The 14,279-nt window shown below is 44.3% G+C and overlaps 1 long non-coding RNA gene across 1 annotated transcript in view; it reads right to left on the bottom strand.

Annotated features, from left to right (window-relative positions):
- The window catches only part of LOC311614271, a 409,943-nt gene that overhangs the window by 214,687 nt on the left and 180,977 nt on the right, over positions 1 to 14,279 (bottom strand). Inside the window, exon 4 of the long non-coding RNA XR_014793611.1 lies at positions 9,739 to 9,898. This is a non-coding gene — a long non-coding RNA (uncharacterized lncRNA). The remainder of the gene's footprint in view (positions 1 to 9,738; positions 9,899 to 14,279) is intronic.

Below are 14,279 nucleotides of genomic sequence, written 5' to 3'. Positions count from 1 at the left end.
CCCTTAGAGAGGGAGTCTGAGGGTCACGTAGAAGCGGGTAGGAACCTTTATGATGATCAAGTTTTGGTCCACATTAGCAGCTTTGTGATTAGGTTCCCTGCACTATTTTGCTTGTTCCTATGATGGTTTGGGTCCTGATGACTTTCCATGACAGCATTCCCTCTGGGCCCCTCCCATACAGCAGGTTACAGCTCTCCCTGGGGCATGGTTTCCACTTACTGTACATGGCCTCTGTCTGTATCTACTCTGCCATCGTGAAGTTTATTAGCCCCAACTCCCTGGATGGCAACTCTTCCTCCACATGTGCCTGGAGAACTGGTCAATTATTATTTTTCCAATAGCGCTCCAACCTTAAGGTAGAAGCTGATGCCTCTTTCAAAGGGAGGAAGAGGAGATGAAGGGAATACAAATCTTTGTCCTGTTTAGAGGCGTTTTAATAGCTTTGAGAGAACTCTTCAGTCTTGTCTTGACACATGTGTAGCATTCTGTTTTGTCCTAAGTCCTTTTACCCATTTAGAGCAGTGGTCGGCAAACTCATGAGTCAACAGAGCCAAACATCAACAGTACAAAGATTGAAATTTCTTTGGAGAGCCACATTTTTTCAATGTAAACTTCTTCTAACACCACTTCTTCAAAATAGACTCACCCAGGCCATTGTATTTTGTGGAAGAGCCACACTCAAGGGGCCAAAGAGCCACATGTGGCTCGAGATCTGCAGTTTGCCGACCACAGATTTAGAGGCAGGAGAATTTGTCTGTTAGCAAAAGGCAACAAAGTGCAAAGAGTATTTACATCCTGTCATCTTGCTTGGTGGGGTATAAATAACCCAATAATTTTAGCACTGGGTGGTGGGTTGAGTTTCTTTCTAGTGGTGACAGGTGGACAACATGCTCTGGCAATTGACCTGGGCCTACCCAGGCCCCATACATTTCTAATGAAAATGCAATGTGCATATTTGATCATTTTAAGTGTGGTGGAATTTTTGACTGGCTCAGAGGCAGCTTGAGAGGAGAGATGAACTATGTGTCTCATGGTTTTGAAAATAAGCATTTAGTACTGATGTGATTTGTAGTGCAGGGTGGGATGAGAAAAATAGCCTTTTTTTTTTTTTAAGCTGGCTCCATGTTCATATTGCTTAGCAATGCAATGCAATGCGAATCTAAAAGCTTACCAAAATGATTATTCATTTTTTTTTAATGTTGATTCACTTGGGCTGAATAGCCTTTTTGTTGGATCCTGCCTTCCCCCATTTCCCTAGGATTCTGGGGCCAAATGTAAAAAAGAAAACTAAGTTTGGAATTGGGATATAAAAGGGAAAATATGCAGATAGGTTTCTGGCACCCGCTGCCTCGGAAAGGCAGGCCAGGGAGGGCTTGAGCATCGTGTTCAGAATACTTGGAAATGGACCTAAATTTCAGAGATGCCTACCTCTGGGAACCAAAGCACCAGGCAAAGGAATCTGCCAGTCCTTGGGAAAGATTCTGACCGCGGCCAACAATGTTTCTCCTGTGGGTGGGAGCCCAGTTGCTCCGCGCTGCCCACCCACAACGCCATGTCCCACACACACCATCTCACACTTTGCTGGGACCTGAGCAGAATGAGAACTGGGCAGGGCCCTTCTCTCTGGCAGAGTTGACAACTCATGATGAGGTGCTTTCTGGCTTTTGGAAGCAGTGAGGTTGGGTGATTTATAGCTGATCTGGGATTTAGAACCAGCTCATCTTTTGTGTGGAGGGCGTGAATTGTGTGTCCTGTTTGTGATGGGAAGGGCTCAGGGCTGTGGGCGAGGGCATAAGGCAGCAAGCAAGAAGAGTGATATCTTGGTTGCTTGGCTTGGATCCGAATTTGCACTGTGACCTTGAGAAAAATTCACCTTTCAGTGCCTCGGCTTCCCAGTGCATAATGTCAATGGTTTCTCTGAACAAAGCCTGGGGAATAAAGCATGGCTTATCTGTTACCCCTATTTACCCTCTTCTACCTTCGGGGGGTCAAGTACATGGTGATAGAAGGAGACTTGATTTTTGGGTGGTGAATACCCAATGCTATATACAGATGATGTGTTGTAGAGTTGTACACTTGAAATTTATATAATCTTATTAACCGATGCCACCTCCAATACATTCAATAAATTTTAAAAATGTGATCTCCAATGGATGTTTATTTTCTCTTCCTGTTTGTTCTTTGCTCTCCCCCCACCAGCCTGGCTGTAGGGGCCTGGTTTGGGGAGGAAGACACGGAACCACATGAAACAAAAGGATGGGGGAAGGTGCAGTGCCAAGTTTAGAACCCACTCAACCTCGTGGGCTTGGAGTTTTCAAGCAACCTCCTGCCTCTTGAGCTTTTAGTTTGTTTATTCTTGGCAAAAGGAAGCTTCCTGTTTTGAAGAAAAACAGCTTATAAAAATGCTTGAAAAGGCTTCTTGGACATCAAAACACCCTTCCCAAAGAATATTTTGATGATTTAACATGTAAATGAATCAAAACAATGTGAGTAACATTTCCTATAAAGTATGTGTGGGTTTTAGAAATTAAGGGGAGAGTGCTCAGCTAAACATACTTTGATTACTGGAGATCAAAAGCATTGGAAAACTAGTCTGAGAGGCTTGCTAAGTTTAAAACGAGGCCAACCCAACCACTCTCAGCTGAAATGCAAGCAAACAATTTACTATTAAAAGAGCTCAGGGGCTGATTACTCTTCAGTCTTGTGACTCTTGCAGCCAAAATCATCTTTTGAAGTGATTGTAATCGTTCTGGTGAACAATCTGAGGACCAGCACTCCCAGCTTATCCACAGAGGTGGGGAGTGATCAAGGCCAGGTTCACTCATCCTCAAGGTCCATCTCGGGAGATGTGATGTTCTCCATCACTGCTAATTGGACGGGTGGTTTTTGTCAGATGGCAACAACTTATCTGTCAAATATCAAGCTCCCAAATCCAGATATCTAAGGCAGCTTCTAGATTCAGAAGCTCAGAAAACTGTCTTCCTGCTGGGGTGTATCAGTCCTCAGATATATCATTTCTCCCAGTCAGAATTGTGTAAGCCCATGGATGTATTGGGGAGTATACAAATCCCATATCATATCAAACAGGGTATACTTATTTTAGGCGTACTTATCACCAATTTAACCCCAAATGCTTCATCATTGGTCTGAATTTTCTCTTCAGACATTCACAGCCATTTGAGAGCCACTCAGTTTCATCTTCCAGAATTTCTTCCAAAGCTTCCTGAGATGCTCAAACCAGACTGGTGGTCATGGTGTGCCTGGGACACAGCTCCATCCTGGAATCTCCCTGCATAGCCCTTCTGAACATGTCTGCTGTTTTTCTCCCCTTTGGGTCTCCTACTGTGCAGGTCTCCTGTCTTCTCCTAGTTACCATTTTTTAATGTGCATATAAACTACTGAATACATATAATCTGAAGCAAGAAAAAATCAGAAATATTGATACATTGTCAACCTAATAGTCTTTATTTTGCACTCCTATTTGATTGTATATCAGGGTCTAAATATCTAGATTGGAAATCATTTTCCTTTAGAATTCTGAAGGCATTGCTTTATTGCTTTTGACCTTCTGGGTTGCCGAGAAGACCAAATTCTTTCTGATCCTGGTCCATTGTATAGACCTATTTTTTCCTCCATTTTTGGAAACTTTTGGGATATTTTTTTAATGTATTATATTAATTTTTTACAGAGAGAAAGGGAGATGGATAGAGAGTTGAAACATTGGTAAAGGAGCAACATCAGTCAGCTGCCTCCTGCATACTCCCTACTGGGGATGTGCCCACAATCAAGGTACATGCAGTTGACCGGGTTTGAATCTGGGAACCTTCAGTCTGAAGGCCAACATTCTACCCACTGAGCCAAACTGGTTAGGGCAGGATCTTTTTTCTTTATTGAAATTTCACAGTGATTTGCCTTCATGTGGCTTTATTTTTGTTTCTTTTACTGGGTACTCGGTAAACTGTTTAATCTGGTCTTTCCATTTTGGAAACTTTTTAAAAAATAATTTTATTGATGTACTTATTGTTCCTCTCGATGTCTCCATTCTTTCTGGAACTCCTCTCCTTTGGAATTTGAATTACTCGCATTGGGCCTATTATGTTCATAAACTTCTCTTCTATTAAAAATTTCTTCCTTCCTTTAAAAAAGAATCTCTGATTCTTATTACATGGTTACATTTATATTTTATCTCCCTTATAATATTAATAAAAACTTGTCAATATTGAAGTTCTCTTCTTTCTATAAATCATGTCCTAGTCAAGTGGCTTTGTGTGATGGGGTAGTGGGGTGGGGGAGCAGGGGTTCTTTCCTGTTCTTTATATTCCATGTTGGGCGCTCTGGTAATTTTTATACAACGCAAACAACAGAAGAGATGGGAGAACGTTCCTGGAAAATTCTGGAAACAGGAGTGTGGCTAGGGATGTTTGGGGTCGGCTGCAGTAGTAGGTAGCAAAACTGGGAACAAGGACTATGAGCACATTATGATTGGACAGAGATGGGGAGAGAAGAGCAGAATCAAGGAGGATTCTATAGTTTTCAGATTGGAAATGGATGTAGTTGTTTAGCACTTAATGAAACCTATAGGGGCATTATTGACTGATTATAGGGAGGTGACAGGAAAGGTTCCAAATTGCTTGGCTGAAAAATGCCAGCCATTTTCCTGCATAAGTCCCTCTTTTAAGCTACTGGATCTCAGGGAAGGTTCGAGAAGCACAGGAAGGAGGGGGGGAGGAGGAAGGAAGGAGAAATAAATAAAAAAAAAAAAGGCAGAGAAAGAAGAGAAACAGAAAAAACACACACAGTCATGACATCATTGCTGTGTCATAAAACTGAGCGTTCAATCTGCAGGAGTCATTTCTGCTCTATCTCAACGGGGAGAAACAGGCTGGGCTCTTGGGGTCGCCGGCTAACATGTCTACCAGATGGGCCCTGGGTTTGGTGGCTGGAGGGGAGCACTCCACCTCGAGGTTTAAGATGCAACAATGCATTATTAAACCTGTTTGTAACACAATGTGCAAGATGACATCATGTCCCCAGGTGTGTATGACCTCACCAGGAATGCGTGCCCTGCTGTGCAGGAAAAATGGGACTCCGGATACAGTGAGCTAATGCCTTATAAACAGCTACCCTCCCCCATTCCTCTTCCTCTCTCAAATCCAAAATGCTCTTTCAAAGGGGAAGAGAAAACATCTTGTAGGCGATCCTGCTTCAAAGGATGTCATAAAACTGTTGAGCAATCAGCATCTGAAATGAATGAAACATGGACCCAGCCTCTGGTTTTATCAGGAAATAAAAGCCACTGAATATTGAGAGCAGTAGGACAGCAATGTAGGGGATTGGTTATGCTGGTGATAGAAAAGCTAAGTCTAATGAGACGGCGAGGCAACCCAGAAGTCAGCAAAGGCAAGAAGAGGCTGTCAGCTCTGAGCTGGATGCAGGGAGTCTGGGGGGTGTAGTAGGCGGGAAGGAGAGACGCTGCTGCTACGAAAAATGCTATCGGAAGCACAGAGAGAGGTGCCCTGACCTAGTCTTCCCTTAAGTACACCCCCAATATCCTGCAAGAGCTTCTTTCCCAAGGTCTGAGCCCAGTCAGGAGCCAGCTGACTTTGGAGGCTGGGAAACCAGCCCACAGGGGGACGGATTTTTCTGCACAGCAGAGCAGGTGAGGATGAGGAACAGCGCTAAGGACAAACAGGTCCAGAGCTAGCACATCTGGGAAGACAAATGCTGCCTTCAAAGGAAGCTCATTATTGTCTGCAAGAACACCACTGATGTGTGCACAGTGAGGAATGAGGTCCATCAGATCCACGATTAGAAGTGGAAGAATTAGGAGCTAACTTGAACATTGTAGAAAGAACCAGCTCTACCACCTTCAAAGCTATAAGCCTACCCAGTACCAGCCATGACCTTTTCATTATTACCCACTGCTAAACAGGGACAGCATCAATAGAAAACATTATTTTGGTAGGAAACATGTAAATTTGTGTTTGGTAGGCACTGTTATTGTGGATGTTGTTACTCCAATCCAGAGGCATTAATTTATAACTCAATAAACTCACTGCTGGGTAATCATATTGTTTTCACAGGTCGATCCTATTCCCAAGCCCTCCTACTGCAAGACTGAAGTAATTTCTTTACAAGGGATATTCGACAGTTGACGGTTGAGGCAATGTTCTATTATTAACCAACGTGTAATCAGTTCATTAAAAAATACCTCAACTGAATAGCATGCAACTTAATACAATCCACCAAAATGGAGAAATCCGTGCTTTCTCACAACGGGGAGCAAAATTACAGTGCAGGGAAGCTGGAAACCAGAAGATGCCAGCTGGCAGGGCGGCGAGTGTTTCAGATTACCGTGTGTTTATGACCTCTGTGTTCTAGAAAAAAAAATTAATTAGATTATGCTATTTGAGAATCTCGGAATGCCCTGGCGCTGCACCAGCTTGATCAGAACCACCCATCTGATGTTTAATTGAACTGTTTTAAGTTTCACCTGTGTGTTGTTGTTGTTTTTTGAGCTTTGAAAAAAGGCAATAAATGTAGGAACTAATAAATAATGGTGGAATGCTGAGATCCTTTAGGATGGCAATATTCAGTGTAAAATTATGGGCTGTTCCAGAGCTCACTGTACATGGACATGAGATGAAACAATACCCTTTCTTCAAGAGTATGCCCTGTGGGCCCTAGCTGGTTTTGCTCAGTGGATAGAGCTTCTGTCTGTGGACTGAAGGGTCCTGGGTTCAATTCTGGTCAAGGGCACATGCCCAGGTTGTGGCTTGATCCCCAATAGGGGACGTGTAGGAGGCAGCTGATCAATGATTCTCTCTCACCATTGATGTTTTTAACTCTCCCTCTCCCTTCCTCTCTGAAATCAATAAAAATGTTTTGTTTTGTTTTGTTTTTAAAAAAACAAACAGATTATACCATGTGGGAACTCTGTAGAAAAGTATCAAGCTGTTTTGGAAAATTCAGATCATTCTCCAATAGGGTGTCTATAGCTCAGGGTGGGAAGCAACTGAAAACATTTCAATAGCAATTCAATGCCCTTTGAAACGGTATCTATGTGGAGAAAAATACCTGAGTGAAAATTGAAATCCAGCACAATCTTTTTACCTAAATGACACCCACCTCCATATCTGGCTGACTTTACCACTGAATGAAGCTCACCCATCCATCCGTTCATTCAACAGATATCAACAGGTTACCTAATTTGTGGGTGTACTGGGGACACACAGCAGAGAACAAAACACAAGTCCCTGCTTTCATGGAATTTTACCTTCTAAAGGAGATTGATTTTGAGCAGAGCAGTGAATATGGAATATGTTATAAGGGCTATAATGAAAGGAAGATCAAGTAACAGGAAATAAAGCCTTGGCCCTGAATAAAGCATGTGACTGGCTTCTATGAGGAAGAGAAAGGTCCAGTGTGGCTGGAGCACAGAAGCCAGAGGGTGACATGCCTCCTTGGGTATTGAGCAGGGCTTGGATCTTGCAGGTCTGCAGGCTGACACGGAGACCCTGGCATTGACCGAGTGTGGGAGGAAATCAGCCAGGCTATTAAATGGTGAAGTGATGAGATCTTATCCATGTTTTAGCAGGACACCTCTGGCTTTTGTGTTGAGACCAGATGGAAAATTTTGTATAGTTCTGGTGTTGACATGCTGTGAGGGTCACTGCTAACTTTACATACTATCTTTGGGCATTGATATTTGATTCAGTGAAAAAGAAAAAAAAATCATCAAGCTGGTGGTCTAGGGCCTAGGCTAATGATGAGAAGATATATCCGTATATGCCCCAAGGGCAACAGAACCAGGAGGAGATATATTAATACACAGCAATATATTAATAATATTAATTATATATAACATAATGTATTCATCATATATAAGTAAATTATATGTAACATATTATGTTAAATACATAGAGCGTCCCCCAAAATTGAATACACACTTTAACTAATAATTCACTTAATTTTGAAAATGAACTGTATGTTAATAAATACTGACTTTATAATCATTCAAAGTGAGTATACTTTTTTGGGGGGAGAGAGAGATATTTATTACATTTGTAAGCATTTGGCTTTTGCAATTATGGGCTGCCTAGGCAGGTCCTAATCTGTGGGGCAGGCTAGCAAGGAGGTCAGTTGGAAACTCTCAGGCATAAGTGATGCTCCAGACCAGTGGTCTCCAACTTCTCGGACCTCACGGACCACCAGTGTTCCACGGACCACCGGTTGGTGACTGCTGCTCCAAACCACAGGTGGACTGCCTGCTTCCAGAGGAAAACCTCAGTTCTGTCCTCAAGGCCTTTCAATGACTTAGAGCAGAGCCACTCGGAACATCTGGAAATCTCCATTACATAGAGCCAACGACTACAGATGTTCATCACGTCACAAAATACCCTCGCACCGACACGTAGATGGGAGTTTGGCTGAGTGACTGCTGCCACCGCATAGCTAAATTGACTCATAAAGCTGATCATCACGGATGACACACCAATGACAAACCAATAGCTTTGTGTCCACTATGACACCTCTCTCCTTTACCCTCTGCTTTTCAGCTGGCTTTTGAAATACGTAGACAGCCTCAGATTTGGATTGCTTATCTGACAGGCTGTAGACAGTCGAACTTGGTCTTGTTTGTGAAGCTGTTAGCACTGGGAGCCTGGTTTGTGCATTGAGATGTTCCAGTGCCAAAGGGGTCAAGTTCAGCCCCAAACAGCAGCCACCTGGATCGCGTGTCCAACTCCATTGCTACTGCCATCGCCAACCCTTTAATCCAAGAAGAGTGGTACTACCTGGTCTGCTGTGTTCAGCACTCAATACCCAAATGCCCGCTGAAGAACAAAACAGTGCTTGTGTGACTTGGTGTGGGTCATGGTAAATTCTAGGCATGAGGAATAACAACCGTCCAGTTCATCCCAGTGACCCCAGTGAACTCTGCTCAGTAAATATTTGCAGAGTGACTGGGATGCCAAGGCATGCCTGGAGTTTGTGCAACGTGGTGACATTCCCACCGCTAAAACGGCGCTATTGCAAACTTTATCTTGGAGAACTCACGGGAGGTGGTGAGGTGGCCCAGAACCTAGGAAGCTGCTATTGGCCAAATTATGTGCTCTTGGAGAGGAACATTTCCTGCGTCATATTAAAAAAAAACTAAAAAAAAAAAAAAAAAAGAAAGAAAGAAAGAAAAGAAAAGAAAAAGGAAGAAAAGGCCCAGCATGACTAATACGGTAAGAATGGTCTCATCTTCTCCAGCAGGAGAAAGGAGTCAGGTAGAGCTTCGCAACAATCCCTGGTCACAAACCTCAGTAGACAACCAGGTCATTAACTAACCACACGCATGTGGCTCCCGGAATGGAACATCCCAGAGCTCTGAAACCACAGGCATCTATCTGCTGGATTAAAGGAAGCAGTTTCACAGGCCCGGACAGAAAAAGGATGTGGTGAACGTTCAAACGGCGCTGATTTACAGGCAGAAAGGTGCAAGGTTACAGTACACACAAAACTGAATGGATCGGGGTTCTCCTGGCCACGCCCTTCCAGAAGCCCCGGTTGCTGTGGTTTCTAGGAAGACCTTGAGTGTCACCTTGGCCATGATCAGGCCAGGACTTTGTCCCCGTCATCTGAGCCCTGATCCTTTAGGAATGGCCGTGAAACCCCTGCGTTTGGTTCCCAGCCAAGCCAGGGAGGGACCACTTTCTTCCTGTTTAGTTAGAAGGAGAAAAAGGAAAGGCTTACCTGTTTGCTTTCACTAGCTATCTGAAAGGTCAAGAGGTAGAGGACACTTCCCTCCGCAAATAAGCCATGGAATGTATTTGTGAGCTGACGGCTCATGGGCAGCCGCTGTTTCTGAGCCACGGATTCCACTGCTCAGGAAGGTGAAATGGGGAGTTCTTTCCTGAAAGGAAAAAAACAAAAAGGTCAGCTGTATATTTATAATCTGACATCTGTGGAATGCAGGGTCATCTTTCAGAAGTTACTGTGGGCTGGGAACACCCTTGGATGGGGTGGGGGTGAGGGGAAGTGCCCCGTGGCACAGGAAGAGTTCAAGTTTCCCTTCAGGGGAAATAATGAAATGAATCCATGATCCTTTTCAAAGCCATGATGACACTCTGTAAACCAACCTGTCCTCCATGAAAGACACTTTTCATGCAATTATGCTTTTACTTTGGAATGATGCAAAATTGGGTGACTTGTTGATTGTGTAGGGCTGCCCACAAGGTCCTTGCCCATCCCACCTTCGACCCTCCAAGGAATAACGCTCCTGTCCATGGAACTTTGCAGAACATCTTCAGAGAAACCCCTTTCATGCTGACCCAGGTGCGGAGGTGAGTTTCTGGAGGAAATGACGTTGGCATTGGGGACTTGAGAGGCGAAAGGTTTGAACAATAGAGAAGGACAAACTACATATCTGTTGCCTGTCTGATTTCATCTTCTAAGCTTTTAGGGTCTCCCAGTTACTGAAGAAAATGAGCTTGCAGCCCCATGCTTCCTACTGAGGATTCTAGTACCCCACTCAGTACACTTCAGAAGTATTTGAGGGTTTATCTTCCTCATGGTCGCTTTCCTATCATTTCTTGCTTCCACTGAATTCTCCATCTCTTCTCTATGTCTCATGGTCTCCAGCTATTTCTCTCTCTTTTCTTTCTTTGCCCTACAGGCCTCCTATCTTTAGTTTCTCAAAAACACCACCATTAAAAGGCTACTAGAAGCCCAGTGCATGAAATTCATGTACGGGGGGGGGGGGGGGGGGGCAAGGGGGTGGTTCCTCAGCCCAGCCTGCACGATCTCTAATATGGGACCCCTCGAGAGATGTCCAAGTGTTCACTTAGGCCTGATCTCCTCACAATCCAGGACTGCTGAATCCCAACCACTTGCCTGTCTGCCTGCCTGCTTGTCCCTAACCCCTTCTGCCTGCCAGCCTGATTACCCCCTAACCACACCCCTGCCAGCCTGATTGATGCCTAACTGCTCCCCTGCCAGCCCGGTCGCCCCTAACTGTTCTCCCCTGCAGGCCTGATAGCCTACAACTGCCTTCCCCTGCCAGTCATCTTGTGTCCACATGGGGGTGGTCATATTTGACCACCTGGGGGCAGCCATCTTATGTGTTGGAGTGATGATCAATTTGCATATTACCTTTTTATTAGATAGGATTTGATGTCTGGATTTTCAGGTGACCATGGAGAGTTGCAGGACAGCATACAATTGGCAACATCTCAAAAACTGTATCAGATATCTCTCACCCAATCACCCAGATCTTATGAGATGTAGGAAACATCTTACCAGCCATCCTAGTAACCTGAGGCCACAGCTAGAGTAAGGCCAGGTTATGAATAAAAGGAGTCCCTGATATCGGGTGTGGTTCTTTCTATGTTTGACAGAGGCATGACTCTGCAGAATCTCAGCAAGAAGCCTGAGGGATGGTAGCTCTGTGGGATTCTGGGAGAGCCTCTCCCAGAGGTCAGGTCAGCACCTGGGAAAGATGTGGTAATCACTGTCAGGGCACTTGAGCTCCATGGCAGAGCTGGCACCCAGCAAGACTCTTCCTGCACACTGTGCTTGCACGGAAGTGATTGGGAGCTTTTCCCGTGTGTGGCCAATTGGATGGGGTTAAAACATGATGGAGCGGACACATGTAAACAGCAAATTCCCAAGTGGATGATGATGTAACGTTCTGTTAGGGTTAGACCGGATTGTAGCTGGTTGTGTTGCCTCATATTGGAATCTTGTCCAAAATGTTGATTGCTTTTATAAATCCCGTAGTCCTCCCCAGGAATAGCATGATCCACCAAAGAGAAGCCTTTCTAAAGTTTCTAGAGTTTCGAACACACCATTTCCTAGTACACCTGGGAATACCATCAACGCCGACGGGCTCCTAGGGGCCTTGGGAAAATGACGCACGTCTAGAGTGGACAGCCATGGGGCCCTTCTCAGACACATGGACGGCACAGACCTGGGCCGAGTGAGCTCCCTCACATCCCAACAGAGAAGAAAACCAAAAGGCAGCTCAACATAAAGGAAAAATAATACCACACTCCGTTGAAATCCCATCCAACTGGGGCCAGGGCCCAGGGTCCAGTTTGTAATCCTTCCCCCTTCCTGGTACCCTGCCAGCTGCCGTCGACACCCCCACAGGATGGATTCTTTTTCCAGCGCAACAAATCCTCGATTCACAGGGAACAGAAGCAGTGCTCCTGCGGTATTTCCCCAGGATCCTCAAAAGGTTTGAATATAAGTGGAAACCCAAGAGGTATTATTTGCAGAAGTGAACATATTTTCACCCTACTTCCAGGAGGCGGATCCTGATCAGTCCCCTCCGTGTGGCATGTCCCTGCTCTGCACCATGTTCTGGGCACTTCAGAGGGGGCCCGGGAGGACCCCAAGAGATGGGCCATTCTGTTCTGTTTCAACCACTGTGTTTCTGACAACAGTCAAGTGCAAAAACAAATGTTTCATCTACGTAAGGACCTAAAATAATGAAGCTTTTTTTCTTATTTGTTTTTAAAGATCATCTACAAACAAACAAAAAAAAAAATGCTATAGGAAGCCACGACAGTAATGGTTATCATGTTATTAACATGCAACATCTGGGTTTCTAGGGACTATGCCAGCAGGCACACAAGTGTTGCTAGGACCGGAAGCACAATTAAATCTCAACTCTGGGTTAATGAAAACAATACAACAGCAACACGGAACATAGTTCTTTAGGTTTGCATCGGAGTCTGTTTTGTACAACTGTTGGGACTGAACCAAAGCTAGCTAGCTATTCCATGTTAAGAAACGAGATGTTTTCCAATTGGGTAAAATTATACAATAGACTCGATATTCAATATGACAAAGACTCAGAATGAAATACTGGGTGAACCACATTGTTTCCAGACTTATCTGGGGGAATTCCCATCCCCGGGATTTCTCCTGTGACCCTGTCCTTGTAGCTCCCAGGCCTCCTACCTTTCCCAGTGTGACCATTTGCCTGGCCTGTTGTCAAGGAAATAACAGGCGAATCGGGGAGCTGAAGCATGGAGCACTCTGCCCTCTGCTGATCGCCTGAGGGCAGGTGAGTCGGCCTCCTGGACCTCTATTACTTCATGGGGATAATAACATGCTCTGTCTACAGGCAGGGGATTAGATAAGATGAATGGTGGAGTTCCACTTTATGTATTCTTTATCCACTTTGCCTGAAAATAGTGTCATGAATCAGCCAAATTGCTATGCTGTGAACACAGAATGTATATACACGCACAAGAGGAATTAAACCATTGTTATACCCCGTGTAAGTTTGCTTACATCCATTTATTTTTATGTGAGGATCTTGATAGGTTTTCAGTTATTGTTGTTGGTAGAATTAACTTCCTTGTAGCTGAGAACCCAGGTTCCTTTGGTCCTTCTGTCTAGCAGCTCCTAGAAGCTTCTCTCAGGTCCTTGACACATGCCCCCCATCTACAGGCCCTTCTAAACTCTCTGATTCCAGAAAAGTCCCAATCCCTTTTAAAGGCTCAGGTGATTCCACCAGGCCTACCCAGAAAAATCTTTTGATTACTGCAACTGATAGGGACCTTGATTACAGCTGCAAAGTTCCTTTTACCAATAATATAATCATGGGAATCACATCTCATTATATTCACAAGTACTACCCACACTTAATGGAAGGAGATTATAGGAGAGCAAAGGTCACTGGGGTCATGTTCAAATCCTCACACACCCTCCTCTCCTTCTCTGCTGGGTAAACCACTATTCACCATCCAACAACTCATTTAGATGCACCTCCTGGATTAAGTAATCTTGACATCCTCAGGCTGAGCTGCTGGCTCAGTGCTCATTGAGGGTCCCTGTTTATCCCAATACTGTCATACATACTTATTCACATCATGTTATACCTCTCTGTGTATGTATCTGTCTAAATTAAGATGTAAGGAATTGGGCTCCTGTGGAATTCTTAGTTTCACTGTGCACACTGCAGACTCCATGTTTGTGAAAACTGCGTTCAGGATATAAGGATGAGGGCATAATGCCAAGTGAAGCATGAGTCCCTTTGACCTTGAACATCCCTGACGCAGGCCCTTCATACCAATGGTACAGACACAGGATTCAATTATAAACCTTGAACTGCTCTTCACGTTCATCCTGTGTTCATGTTGGCTCATGAAGAACTAGATTTGGGTCATATCAGCAAAATGAGTAGAAAGATGCTAAAGAACAGTATCATTTTCTTACTATAAAATTTAACAGTTATTTTGCGTCTGCTGTGCAAATGAATGTCATAGAAGAATGAAGCCAGA

Source organism: Pipistrellus hanaki (assembly GCF_964339955.1).
Source record: "Pipistrellus hanaki genome assembly, chromosome: 20".
NCBI classification, from domain to species: domain Eukaryota; kingdom Metazoa; phylum Chordata; class Mammalia; order Chiroptera; family Vespertilionidae; genus Pipistrellus; species Pipistrellus hanaki.
Note: the sequence above shows the minus strand (reverse complement) of the source record. Positions and strands in the feature narration are given on the sequence as shown.